Below are 13,051 nucleotides of genomic sequence, written 5' to 3'. Positions count from 1 at the left end.
ATGGCAAAAGGTTGGTACAAGCTGGATCATTTGCACTAAATACACGAGCTTCTTCTTCAAGTTTCACACCAAAGGTACCAAGAACACATGAATAGATGAGAGGAAGCTAGGGATTGTTGCTTTAGGGTTTCTAGAGAATGGAGTCTGATAAGAGAGAAAATTCTAAGAGTTAGTTTCTTTAAATAGTATTCAAACCTGAGGTCTATGATTTGGGCTGGTAGCTATGACGTGTCGCGAACCACTTAAGTCTCGTCGTGATTTAATTATTAGAATGCCCTACGACCAACAACAGTTGTTCGCGGAGTCATTTTCTTCCCAAAACCCTCATTCTGATTTTCCATAAAATAAATAATTAAACATACCCGGAAAACATGTGTTACACTATTTTTAAAACAAAACCAAAAACAACCTCATTTAAAAAAATCATGATCAGGAAGTCAAATGCTTCTTTCTGTTTGCGTTTAAGTATCAACGAGGGTGGCGTAGGGTAACTCAAATCTCTTACCATCTCACATATTTTTTGTTACGGACTTGGTTCCTACTATTTGTTTTTGTTACGCATTTGGTCTCTGTCTTACCTAAAAAGACTATTATTTAAATAGAAAAAACTGATGGGGTAGATAAGGTGAGGGGGTGTGTATTTAAATAAATTAAAAAACAATGGCAAAATAGTATTTTTTTTAGGTAAGATATGGACCAAGCGCGTAAAAAAAACAAATAGTAAGGACCACCCGAGTTAAAAAAATAAGTTAGGGACGAAACATGCAAATTAACCTAAGAGAGAAAATTTTGGACTCTGATAAGAGAGAAAATTCTAAGAGTTAGTTCCTTTAAATAATATTCAAACCTGAGGTCTATGATTTGGGCTGGTAGCTACGACGTGTCGCGAACCACTTAAGTCTCATCGTGATTTAATTATTAGAATGCCCTGCGACCAACAACAGCTCTTCGCGGAGTCATTTTCTTCCTAAAACCCTCATTCTGGTTTTCATTAAAATAAATAATTGGACATACCCGGAAAACACAATGTTTTAAAAACCGGTTTTCTAGTTGAACCGGTATGGTGACCGGTTCCCGGTTCAACCGCTGGGTGAACCCGGATTCTATATTTTTCATGTGTTTTTCTATTTTCCTACACATACATACATATATAAATTATGAATTTGATTTTAAAAGTTCAAACATTAAATATACATATAAAAATAATTTGTAGATAAATTCAAATACATTAAAATAACACATAAGCATAAGTTTTAGTGTTTAACATCAATCCATATACGTCAAAATGAAAATAAAATATAATACCGAAACAAAAGAGAGTTTTAGATGAATACAAACACATCAAAAAAATTTATAAAATTTACCATATGTTTTTATTTAGAAAAAACTAAATAGATTTGAAAAAAATCACCAAAGTTTATTATGTAAATGGTTCTTTTTCATGTGGTTTTATTAGATTTAACCGGTTCAACCGGGTTTTTTCTAAAAACTAGCCGGTTCAATCCGGTTCAGAAATAAATATAAAATCGGCGATAGTTGAACCGCTTCCTCTCCCGGTTCCCGGTCCAACCGGTTCGACCGGCCGGTTCAAACAGGTTTTTAAAACATTGTGGAAAACATGTGTTACACTATTTTTAAAACAAAACCAAAAACAACCTCATTTAAAAAAAATCATGATCAGGAAGTCAAACACTTCTTTCTGTTTGCGTTTAAGTATCAACGAGGGTGGCGTCCGGTAACTCGACTCTCTCTTACCATCTCACATCTTTTTTGTTACGGACTTGGTTCCTACTATTTGTTTTTGTTACGCGTTTAGTCTCTGTCTTACCTAAAAATACTATTATTTAAATAGAAAAAACTGATGGGGTAGATAAGGCGAGGGGGTGTGTGTATTTAACTAAATTAAAAAATCAATGACAAAATAGAATTTTTAGGTAAGATATGGACCAACCACTTAAAAAAACAAATAGTAAAGACCATCCGAGTTAAAAAAATAAGTTAGGGACGAAACATGCAAATTAACCTAAGAGAGAAAATTCTGGACTCTGATAAGAGAGAAAATTCTAAGAGTTAGTTCCTTTAAATAGTATTCAAACCTGAGGTCTGTGATTTGGGCTGGTAGCTAGGATGTGTCGCGAACCACTTAAGTCTCATCGTGATTTAATTATTAGAATGCCCTACGACCAACAACAACTGTTCGCGGAGTCATTTTCTTCCCAAAACCCTCATTCTGATTTTCCATAAAATAAATAATTAAACATACCTGGAAAGCATGTGTTACACAATTTTTAAAACAAAACCAAAAACAATCTCATTTAAAAAAAATCATGATCAGGAAGTCAAACGCTTCTTTCTGTTTGCGTTTAAGTATCAACGAGGGTGGCGTCGGGTAATTTGACTCTCTTTTACCATCTCACATCTTTTTTGGTACGGACTTGATTCTTACTATTTGTTTTTGTTACGCGTTTGGTCTCCGTCTTACCTAAAAAGAGTATTATTTAAATAGAAAAAACTGATAGGATAAATAAGGTGAGGGAGGTGTGTGTATTTAAATAAATTAAAAAATCAATGGCAAAATAGAATTTTTAGGTAAGATATGGACCAAGCGCGTAAAAATAACAAATAGTAATGACCACCCGAGTTAAAAAAATAAGTTAGAGACGAAACATACAAATTAACCTAAATAGTGAACATTAATGAAATTACTCTAAGAAAAACTCATAGAGGATAAAACCAACGATATCCAATGGTCTAATACTTGGATAAAGGTATAAACAACCTTAGGTTATTCTAAAAATATGTTTACTTTTTAAATAATCGTGGGGCCCTGATATCAAAAAATTTACTACAGGTTGCGATTTTAGCGAGGTACAATAATTTAGATAATAAGTTATATATGCTAATTCATGTTGATGGAATTATGCAATCAATTAATTTAAACTGTAAATATGTATAAAAAAGCATCTCGAATTAACAAATAACTAAAACGTGGGCAAAACAAGGTAACTATAAGGGACCTAACTATAAAGAACAATATATATGGTCATATCACACACTTAACTCAGGCATAACCAACAACACCTACGTCCTTGCCACCATTAATGGAGTCCTCCAAAACCAAGACCTTGCTTTCTCCTCTCGCTATATCCCGGACGCCCTCACCGCCCACAACCATTCCACTTACTCTGTGGTCTGGCTCCCTGTCGCCACCCAGTGGCGGAGTCTCCGCAGGTTCTTTAACACCAACATCTTCTCTAGAAACTCCCTTGATGCTAACCAGCACTTACGCAGACAGAAAGTGCAAGAACTGGTGGCATACTGCCGGAAAGCTAGCCACTCCGGAGATTCAGTCAACATCAGCCGAGCTGCTTTCAGAACCTCACTGAATCTCCTATCCAACACATTTTTCTCCAAGGATTTAACAGACCCGTATGAGGATTCCGGTAAGGAGTTTAAGGAGCTGGTTGGAAACATGATGGAGGAGGCCGGGAAGCCAAATCTTGTGGACTTTTTTCCGGTGTTAATTAAGGAAGATTGATCCACAAGGGATCAGGAGGAGATTGACTCTTTATATTGGGAAGGCTTTTGAGATTTTTGAGGAGTTGATTGAAGAGAGGTTGGGGAATAGATCGAATCAGGATGATGTATTAAACGAGTGTTTGAAATTCAGTGAAGAGAATCCAGATCAGATGAATCGAACACGCATCAAGAGCTTGCTTTTGGTACGTATTTATTTATTTTTCTTAGTATTTCAGACTTGGTTTAAACTTTCAACTACCAGAAGTTAAATTGGTCTTTAACACATGTCTAAAAGACTAAAACTATTATTGGGGTTTTCCCTAAAAACATGACACTTTTTCTTTATTTTCCTAATTTACTATAAATGTTTTCTTTTTCTTTTTTCATTTTCTTTTTAAATTTATAACTGTTTTATTATTGTCTGTGCTATTTGTTTCATTGGACAACTAAGAGCTTTTCCGGAGATGTCCTAAAAAGTTTTTTTTTTTGTAATAGCTATTAAGCCATTTCCAATGGTCTTCAAAATAATAATTTGGTGTCAAATTTTGCTACAACCGGTTTCCAAACCTTTTTTAGTGATTTTGTACGATAACACACCATAATGGTGTACTACTATTGACTGCCAAAAAAAAAATTATGTGTGTAATTTGTTAGATAATTAATATAAATGTCAAAAACTAATTTCTAGATAATAAATAATTACAAATATTACATTAAGAACTTTAATATAAGCCCCATATTATATATAACATAAGTGAAAAAACAGTAAAAAAAATATAATTTTATCACTAAAATATTAAATTAATATGTTTTTAGTATAAAGTGTTAGTATGTGGTTGAAGTAACAACTTCATTATAATGTCAAAATCTCAAAATCTTAGTGTAGTTGTTGAAGTTGATCTAAGGAGTTTTTTCAAACTAAAAACTATTAGAAATTTGAAAAAACTTCTGAAGCCACAAATGAAATTTTCAATGAAATTATAAATTTACAAGGTCTTGATCTTTTTCAATGACTGTAATAATTATATATTTGTTAGCAACCTTTTATATGCTTATTTATTTATTTATTTATTATTATTATTATTATTATTATTATTATTATTATTATTATTAAAAACTTTGTGATGTAGACTTATATTCATATTTTTTTGTTTTGTTAAAACAATACATATGTTGAGAATCATTTAATTTAGTTTTTTATTTGAATTGATGAAAGTGAATTTATTTTTTAAAGAATTTATTAAAAGCATACCTAGTCTTTCACCAAAACCAACTATTTAGTATCATTGTAACTGACTAGGGATGAGCGGAAGTGTAACGTCACAAATTTTAGAATAAAATTTTTTATTTTTAAAATAGAATAAACATCTATTTTTATAAAGTTCCATTAAGTCAAACCATTTGTTTAAAAACCATAATTCAAAATCAGAGTTATAAGCAAAACGATGCATAATCTTTAACCATAAATTTGTTGATGTGCGCATGTATAGTCTCTCATTCGCAATTCGATAAGTACCTGAAAACATTTAAATCCATAATTATAAGTCAGGGCTTAATGAGTTCCCAAAATACCTCATACAACAATACACATACAATGTATGCACATCGTAAAATTGGATTGCCTCCACCGAGCCCACAACCTATGACTTGATTGCCCTTATTGGGCCCACAACATATAACTGGATTACCCACATCGGGCCTACAACATAAGACTGGATTGCCACCGAGCCTACAACATAAAGCTAGACCGCTCCCGGGTTTGTTGGCCTACAATACGAAGCGGTACCGCCTCAACCTTACCACACTATATCGGCATATGTAGCAAAACAGTAACACGCAAACACCATTAATCATAGCAGATCTTTCAGACTAACAGAAAACTATATCATAACAACATCATACATATAAGGACACATACTTTAGTATAAAGTATAGTGAGAAAACTCACCACAATCAGAAGACAAGATGAACCACAAACTTGAGCACACGATATCAAGTATCCTCATGCTAAACACAAAATAAAACCCTAACTAACAATTAAGGTAATAACTAACTTCCAAAAAGTATTGGTTCATAGCTAATCCTACGTGGCGTAAAAGACCATTTTGCCCATCCAAGACTAAATCCCAATGAAGTTGACCAAAAGTCAAATCGGTGAAAAAGTCAACGGTCAACCCTCACTTGACCTATGCTCAGCATGGCATACTGCTCTACGTTCAGCGTAGTGGGCCTTCCTACACTCAGCGTACACGATGCTACGCTTAGCATAGCCTCAGAAGTCTAAAAACTCTATTAAGCAGCTGATCCATCAAACTTTCAAATATGGACCTTTGTAATGTCTTAATGGATAAATTTTCCAACTTTACCCATTAAGACACTCTCATCAAGCAAGATCTAAACTCTAAGCACTAAAATGAAAAAAAAAAATGCTAACACAACTTGCATGGCTTAAAGAACAAGCACCAAAGCATAACTTACCAAGTCTAACAAGTCCCAAGAGTGTTCCATATAGCTCAAAAGTTGTTGGAGTTATCTCAACTCCCAAAATACTAACTCAAGGAACCCAAAAGGGAAAAATATAATAAATAAAAAGATCTATGAAACCGATGAGCAATTTAGAAGCTTTTTACTCATAATGGTCCAAGAATGAAGCAACCTTGTTGGATCTATACATGAACCCTTCTTCTATGCACTTTACAAACACATTGACCTTCAAGAATCAACCATCAAATGGGGAATATAAGCTCACAAAAGATGCCAAGGATCAAAACACGCGAGTGGAGTCTAGGGTTTCTCAAGGAATGATATGAGGTGATTGAGGCTAGTCATGGGAATGATACCAAGAAGTTAGAGCCCTTAAATATGGCTCAAAACCTTAGGGTTAGGGTTTTGGTCTACAGCGGCTACAATCAACGTAGCAGAACCTACGCTCAACGTAGGTCATTAAATTTGTGTTATGTATTCATCACCTACACTCGGGTAAATTTCCCAATTTCCATTTCAACTTCAATCAGTCATAACTTCTTTGTTTGAACTCCATTTTCGTCAATCTTTATATGCACGAAAAGGTATTAACGATTCCCACATATCTATCTAGTTACTTTTGACTAAAAACGTATCAATCTAAAATCCTTAGTTCATGCAAGAACCTTGAAATATCACATTTCTAATTTTACCCTTTTGCTTCAAGGCACAAATCGAGGGCTTTAGTAACTTAATCCAAAATTATCAACATCCAAAAGGCTCTAGACTCTATTCCTTTGAAGCCCAGGACCTTACTCGATCAACTTCCGACCCAATGTCCCGAAATTAGAACATCACGGAAACTTGATGTTATAGGAAGTATCGGAAAAACAAGAACTGGACATGTATTTTCAAGTGGTTCGATTCTTGGTTATGCAAAATGGATGTCCCGAAATTAGAAAACCATGAGAACTAGGTGTTATAGGAAGAACCCGAAAAACAAGAATTGGACCTATATTTTCAAGCGGCTTGGTTCTTGGTTATGCAAAATAATAATTTTCGATCCTAGTTTTAAGATCGGTTTGGTCCTCTAAATACTATTCAAAAACCTGAACTGGAACCGAATCGAGAATTTAAAAAGACATCATCCATGCAGTTGATTGTATGCTTTCAAAATATTTTATTATTATGTCCCGCTTTTTAAAATAAGCATAAATCACTCATATGAAGTTGGAGTTACTTGATTTTGTTCCAACATATGATTTGTTGTTTGTCCTCGATTTTAGACTAAAAAGACATATTTTGATTGAATATTGAAACAATTACAAGTCTCAAAAGATAAATATCAATGCTCTGTTTTTTTCTATTTCAACATTTTTTATTTTTTATTTTTGTCCTATTTTTTAAAATACACATAACTCACTCATATTAAGTCGGAATTACTTAATTTTTTTCAAACATGTAATTTGGTGTTTGTAATTCATTTTAGAATGTAAAAAAGACATATTTTTGTTAGATATTGAATCATATAAACACCCCAGAAGACAACCTATATTTGTTGCGTTTTTTTTTTCTCTGTTTCAACATTTTTATTCTTGGTTCCATTTTAAAAGTGTGTTGTTATTCATGGTTCCATTTTGAAAATGCATTACTATTTTGGTTCCATTTTGAAAGTAAATTGCTATTCTTGATTCTATTTTGAAAGTGCATTGATATTATTACTTCCATTTTGAAAGTCTATTGATATTCATGGTGCTAAATTGGTTCCATTTTGAAAGTTCATTTGAAACATCCCATAAACACAGTTTGAAAATTTCGTTTTAAATCGGTAATAAAACCATATTCATCAAACGTCATATAAGAATCATAAACTACATATCTCAAAATATCATAACAACTGTTAAATATATCAGAGTATAAACACCCCAGGCTGAACAAATGGTGTGTGCACTGCAATCTTCCCGAGCTCCTCTTTTGAAAACTAAGTACCTGAAACCAAAACTAAAACTGTAAGCACAAAGCTTAGTGAGCTCCCCCAAACTACCAAATACCATACAATAACATATAAAGCACATACTGGGCCTTGCCCACTACATCAGACCGAAGTCCGAAAACTGCATCGGACCGAAGTCCGGAACTGACTGGGACCTTGTCCCCTGCATCAGACCGAATTTCGGAACTAACTGCATCGGACCGAAGTTCGGAAACTGCATCAGACCGAAGTTCGGAAACTAACCAGGGCCTTGCCCTCTGCATCGAACCGAAGTCCGGAACTGACTGAACATAGCATCTCGTAACATATCAACTATCATGAATACATATATTGCATACTGCATCGGAACAGAGTCCGGGACACATAACACAAAACATGCTTGAATCAAAAAGACATCAAGCACTCTAACTACTGCATCGGACCGAGGTCCGGAACTAACTGAACGTAGCATAACATAATCATAACATATAATATAAACACATATACCGCATAATGCATCGGACCATAGTCTGGAACACATAACTCATACTATGTCTGTATCATAAAGACACCAAGCATACTAAACTACTGCATCGGACTGTAGTCCGAAACTACTGCTAACTAAACGGCCCGGCATTGTAGCCGTAGACCCGTTCCTACTGGAAGGAAACTCACCTCACACTGCTGAAGTCCTGTAGACACAACCCCACACTGCTGAAGTTCCGCAGAATCAACCCCAGCTGCTAGATGACAGATTCCCAAACTGTCAACACCAAAATAACACTCAATTAATAATTGGGTTCTAACACATAACTATAAATACATACTTTGGATAATTACTACATTACCCCTAGCTTGGCTTACCCAAGCCCAAGGCCCAATCCATAAGCCCAAAGTCAACTAGGGATTAAAGCCCAACATATGGCCTAACTTTCCAAATTGGGCCCAATCCTTCATATGGGCCTTACCCCAAAGCCCAACTAATTACTCTAGTCCATTTGATTATTCTTGGATGGCCCAACACAAAGCCCAAGTAAAATTAGGGTTTCTCATAAAATAATAATTAGGGTTAAGTGTTTCTCACTTAACCCATTAAAGGCTTAACCCACTAAGGACTTAATCCATTAAGTCCATTATTGCTTAGATTAATTTCTGTCAATGATTATTATTTAATATTTCACTTATTAAATAATTCCTGTGTGTGTGTCCTGATAATTTCTCAAATATCAGTATTCGCTCAATTAGCCCATTAAGGACTTAGTCCATTAAGTCCTTTATTCTATTAGATAAATGGCATGAAATAGTTTGGGCTTGATTCACAATCCAATCCCAATGGCCCAAGAGTGGGTCCAAATAAGTCCAAGGCCCAAATACTCATAATTAGGGGTTTCCACCCAAACATGACCCAATAGGCCCAAAACCAAATCTCTAAGCCCATTAGGGTTTGCTAGCGGGGCACCACCCATTACCACCTCAGGTAGTGGTGGTTGATGGCGGCTCGCGGTGGTGGTTACTATTATTTTATTATTCATGCTAATTACAATTACAAGGTTTTTATCCAAAAATAAGCACACACACACATAAACAGCATAAACACACACACAGCCACCTTGTGGTGGCTGGTGGTGGGAGATGGTGGCAGAAAACGGTTTCAGGGCATCAACCACCATGGTCGGCGGCCATGGTGGGTTTTTCTCTCAATCTTCGGCTAAGCTTACACATACACACACGAAACATAATTAGCAGCAACATCATGCTAACTTGAACAAACCCCCACCTAGAGATGTGCAACGGGAGGAGGTCGGCAACGGAAAGAAACAGCCGCTGGGGTGGCAGTGGCGTGAAATGACGGACAACAGAGGCAGATACGACAGCAGCAACGACGGCTTCCGATGACAACAACCACGTTCAGCTCTTCTGGTCTCTCCCAAGGGTCCCATCGCCCTATCTCGATAAACCTTGTTCATGCCGGCAGCAGATCAATGGCGGCGTTAATGCAACAGAACATCTGCAACAGTAGCAGTTGGCGGCGGTGCTGGGCAGCCCTAGCAACATCGGCAGTGTGGCTGAAGGTGAGACAGAAGAAGAAGAGTGAGTGGCGAGCAGTCTTACAGAGGGCCTCATAATCGCAGATAACTTGCACGGGGACGCACACGGTGGGTTTTTCCCTGGTCTTTGGCGGTCCTTTGATGCCCACGACGCCTCCGGCAGTCGCATATTGGCGGAACTCCGGCGAGCAGCTTCACCTGGTAGGAACATCAAGAAGAGGGGAAGCGGCGGCTGGGAACTCACGCATGGCGGCTGGAAATGGTTTCTTAGGTTAGGGTTGAAGATGCGATGTGGGGGGGGGGGGGGGGGGGGGGGGAGGGATACGGGTATATCCCGTGTCCATTCAAACTTCCGTTCCTTTATCCAAGATTAGTCCCTCCCCACCAAATTCATTTCCGTATAAATCCGAAACTTACCTATTAGCCCCCATTATTTCAAAATCTTTACAATTTAAATCCTAATAATTACCAAGCATACCCTTACTTCTAAAATTCTTCTCAAATAAACTCTGTAATTTACTAAACAACCCCCAACTATCAAAATTCTTCACACATTAGTCTGGGACTCACATATTAATTTATTTAAATAAACGGGGCGTTACATCATTATTGTTGCGAATCAGAAAAACTAATTTTGTTCTAAAAATAACCAAAAAATCAGTACCATTACCAACACCGAAAGTTTGGTTCTCAGCTCATATAGTATGACAAATCCGATTCTAGTTCCAAACCGGTTCGGTTCCTGTTTGATTTTAAAACTAATCCCAATAACCAACTCCTTTAAGTTCTAATTCTAACTCAACTTTACTTTCAATTTGTTACAATAGTTTGACACTATCAATCTCCATTAGTAAACATGTGTACACTAATTTTAAACTCTTCTACCAACAACATTGCAATAAATTTCATAATACGATTTGATTGTTTCCAAATAATATTTGTTACCAAAATTCGATTTAGTATTTTTATTTCTCATTTCTAAAATTAATATGTTATTATTTATATATGTTTGTAGGATTTGTTTGCGGCTGGCACCGATACGACTTCAAGCTCGTTAGAATGGGCAATGACAGAAATACTATGTAATCCATACACCTTGACCAGAGCCCAAAAGGAGCTCAAAGACGTTATTGGTAAAGGGAAGATGGTAGAAGAATCTGACATATTAAGGTTTCCTTACTTAGCATGCATCTTGAAAGAAACCCTACGGATTCATCCACCAATCCCTTTCTTAATCCCACGAAAAAATCATACTGAGATCAAACTCAACGACTACATTATACCAAAAGGTATCCAAGTGCTAGTCAATTCATGGGCCATAGGACGAGACTCAACCTTTTGGGAGGACTCAATGAAATTCAAGCCAGAAAGGTTTTTGACTTCAAGTCTTGATGTTCGGGGTCGTGATTTTGAACTAGTTCCCTTTGGTGCTGGACGGAGAATTTGTCCTTGTTTACCACTTGCAAATCGTGTGCTTCCTGTGATGTTGGGATCATTACTCAATAATTTTAATTGGAAGCTTGATGGTGGACTTGGACATAACGAATTGGAAATGAATGAGAAATATGGGATCACCCTGCAAAAGGCAAACCCTCTTTGTGTATTTCCGGTTCCTATAAATTAATTTCTATGTATTTATATCTTTTACTTTTATTTTAATGTTTTTATCAGCCATCATAGTCATTCTCATATCAAGTAAATAAGGATTGTAATGTAATTACATTTTAATTTCTTCTAGATTATATGTTATGCATGTATAGCTATGTAGTATAAATTTGATGACAAATGGCACATACCATTGTCTGCTTCTTTTAAGCAATAAATATTGGATAGAAAATCATGAAAAATAACACTTAGTTGGATGAAATTTAAAGATAAAATAACATCATATAATGAAATATGCCAAGTGGTGAGATGAATTACTTTTTTCACATTTAATTTTACTTGATAAGTGTAACATCAGCGACATAAAATAAAAAGCTTTGACATTTTTCTGATTGAATAGTTGTTTATCCCACCATTACTATGGTAATTTTGAACATGTGTTAGGCCGGTGGGTCTATAAGCCGTACAACATAATGGAAGGTGGTGTCACCATAGCAGTACCACGACAACCAATGTGCGATGGTGCCATGGACCACCCTTATTTTTCTCCCCCACCCTAACCTCAACAAATTCTTAATCAACATATTACACTATGACACTTGTTAGCCCAATTATATTCCATAAATTTTCCCTCCCCCTGAATACATTCGGGAAACCAATCCTTGACCAAGCCGGAAATCAGGTTTGTTCGGGAAATGCAACCCAAATCCTAATCTCATACCGTTTGACCCCAAAGGAAGTGGAAATGGAAAAACACGATTAAAAAATGAGCCCCTCAACAATGGACACCAGAAGAAGAGAAAGTATTAGCAGAATCATGGTTCGACATTTTCGAGAATCTCATGAATAAAAATATGCAACCGAATGATGATTTTTTACTACGCATTACCGAGCGGTTTCTCAACAAAATAAGTCATGTCGCGTACCATACAATGCACTAATGTACGACCTAGTTTCTTGAAATGAACAAGACGGTTACAAAGTTCAACGAGACATACAAAAACTTGATGAGTCAACGAAAAAGCGGGGAAAGAGATATAAACGTTTTCGAAACGGTGCTTAAAATATTTAAAATCAACAATAAAGAAGGTCATTCAAAATTTGACATGGCTCCTTGTCACTACCCAATGGCGGAGTCTTTGCAAGTTCCTTAACACCAACATTTTCTCCGGTAACTCCCTTGATGTTAACCTGTAAGATAATAAGGATAAAATAGCCTTGGAAATTCTGAGAATTGTGATTTCACTATCAAATCAAAGTATTAGGCGGTACTCCCTAATCTTTGATTGGATAAGACTCAGAAGAGAAAAGAACAGAGAATGAGTATATGAATTTCCGTAAGTACCAGAAAAAACTGACCAAAATCGGTTAAATACATTCTTTGTCTGAAAACTGTCAAAACTGTCATAAAACAGTTTGGCAACAGTCAACAAACTGTCATAAA

At 35.9% G+C, this 13,051-nt stretch overlaps 1 long non-coding RNA gene and 1 pseudogene across 2 annotated transcripts; one reads left to right on the top strand and one right to left on the bottom strand.

Moving 5' to 3' along the window:
• On the top strand, positions 1 to 11,693 carry LOC145095778 (geraniol 8-hydroxylase pseudogene; annotated as a pseudogene). The gene is made up of 3 exons (XR_013703722.1): positions 1 to 10; positions 3,066 to 3,722; positions 11,018 to 11,693. The product of XR_013703722.1 is annotated as a geraniol 8-hydroxylase pseudogene (transcript).
• LOC145093248 (uncharacterized) lies at positions 7,796 to 10,287 on the bottom strand. The gene is made up of 3 exons (XR_013702798.1): positions 9,732 to 10,287; positions 8,630 to 8,717; positions 7,796 to 7,971 (listed from the first exon to the last, which is right to left on the bottom strand). It is a non-coding gene; the product is annotated as an uncharacterized LOC145093248 (long non-coding RNA).
• Positions 11,694 to 13,051: the final 1,358 nt, after the last annotated feature.

This window comes from Lactuca serriola, chromosome 3 (genome assembly GCF_051521515.1).
Source record: "Lactuca serriola cultivar US96UC23 chromosome 3, Lser_US96UC23_V15, whole genome shotgun sequence".
Classification (NCBI taxonomy): Eukaryota; Viridiplantae; Streptophyta; class Magnoliopsida; order Asterales; family Asteraceae; genus Lactuca; species Lactuca serriola.
This window is presented reverse-complemented; position numbering and strand designations above follow the sequence as displayed.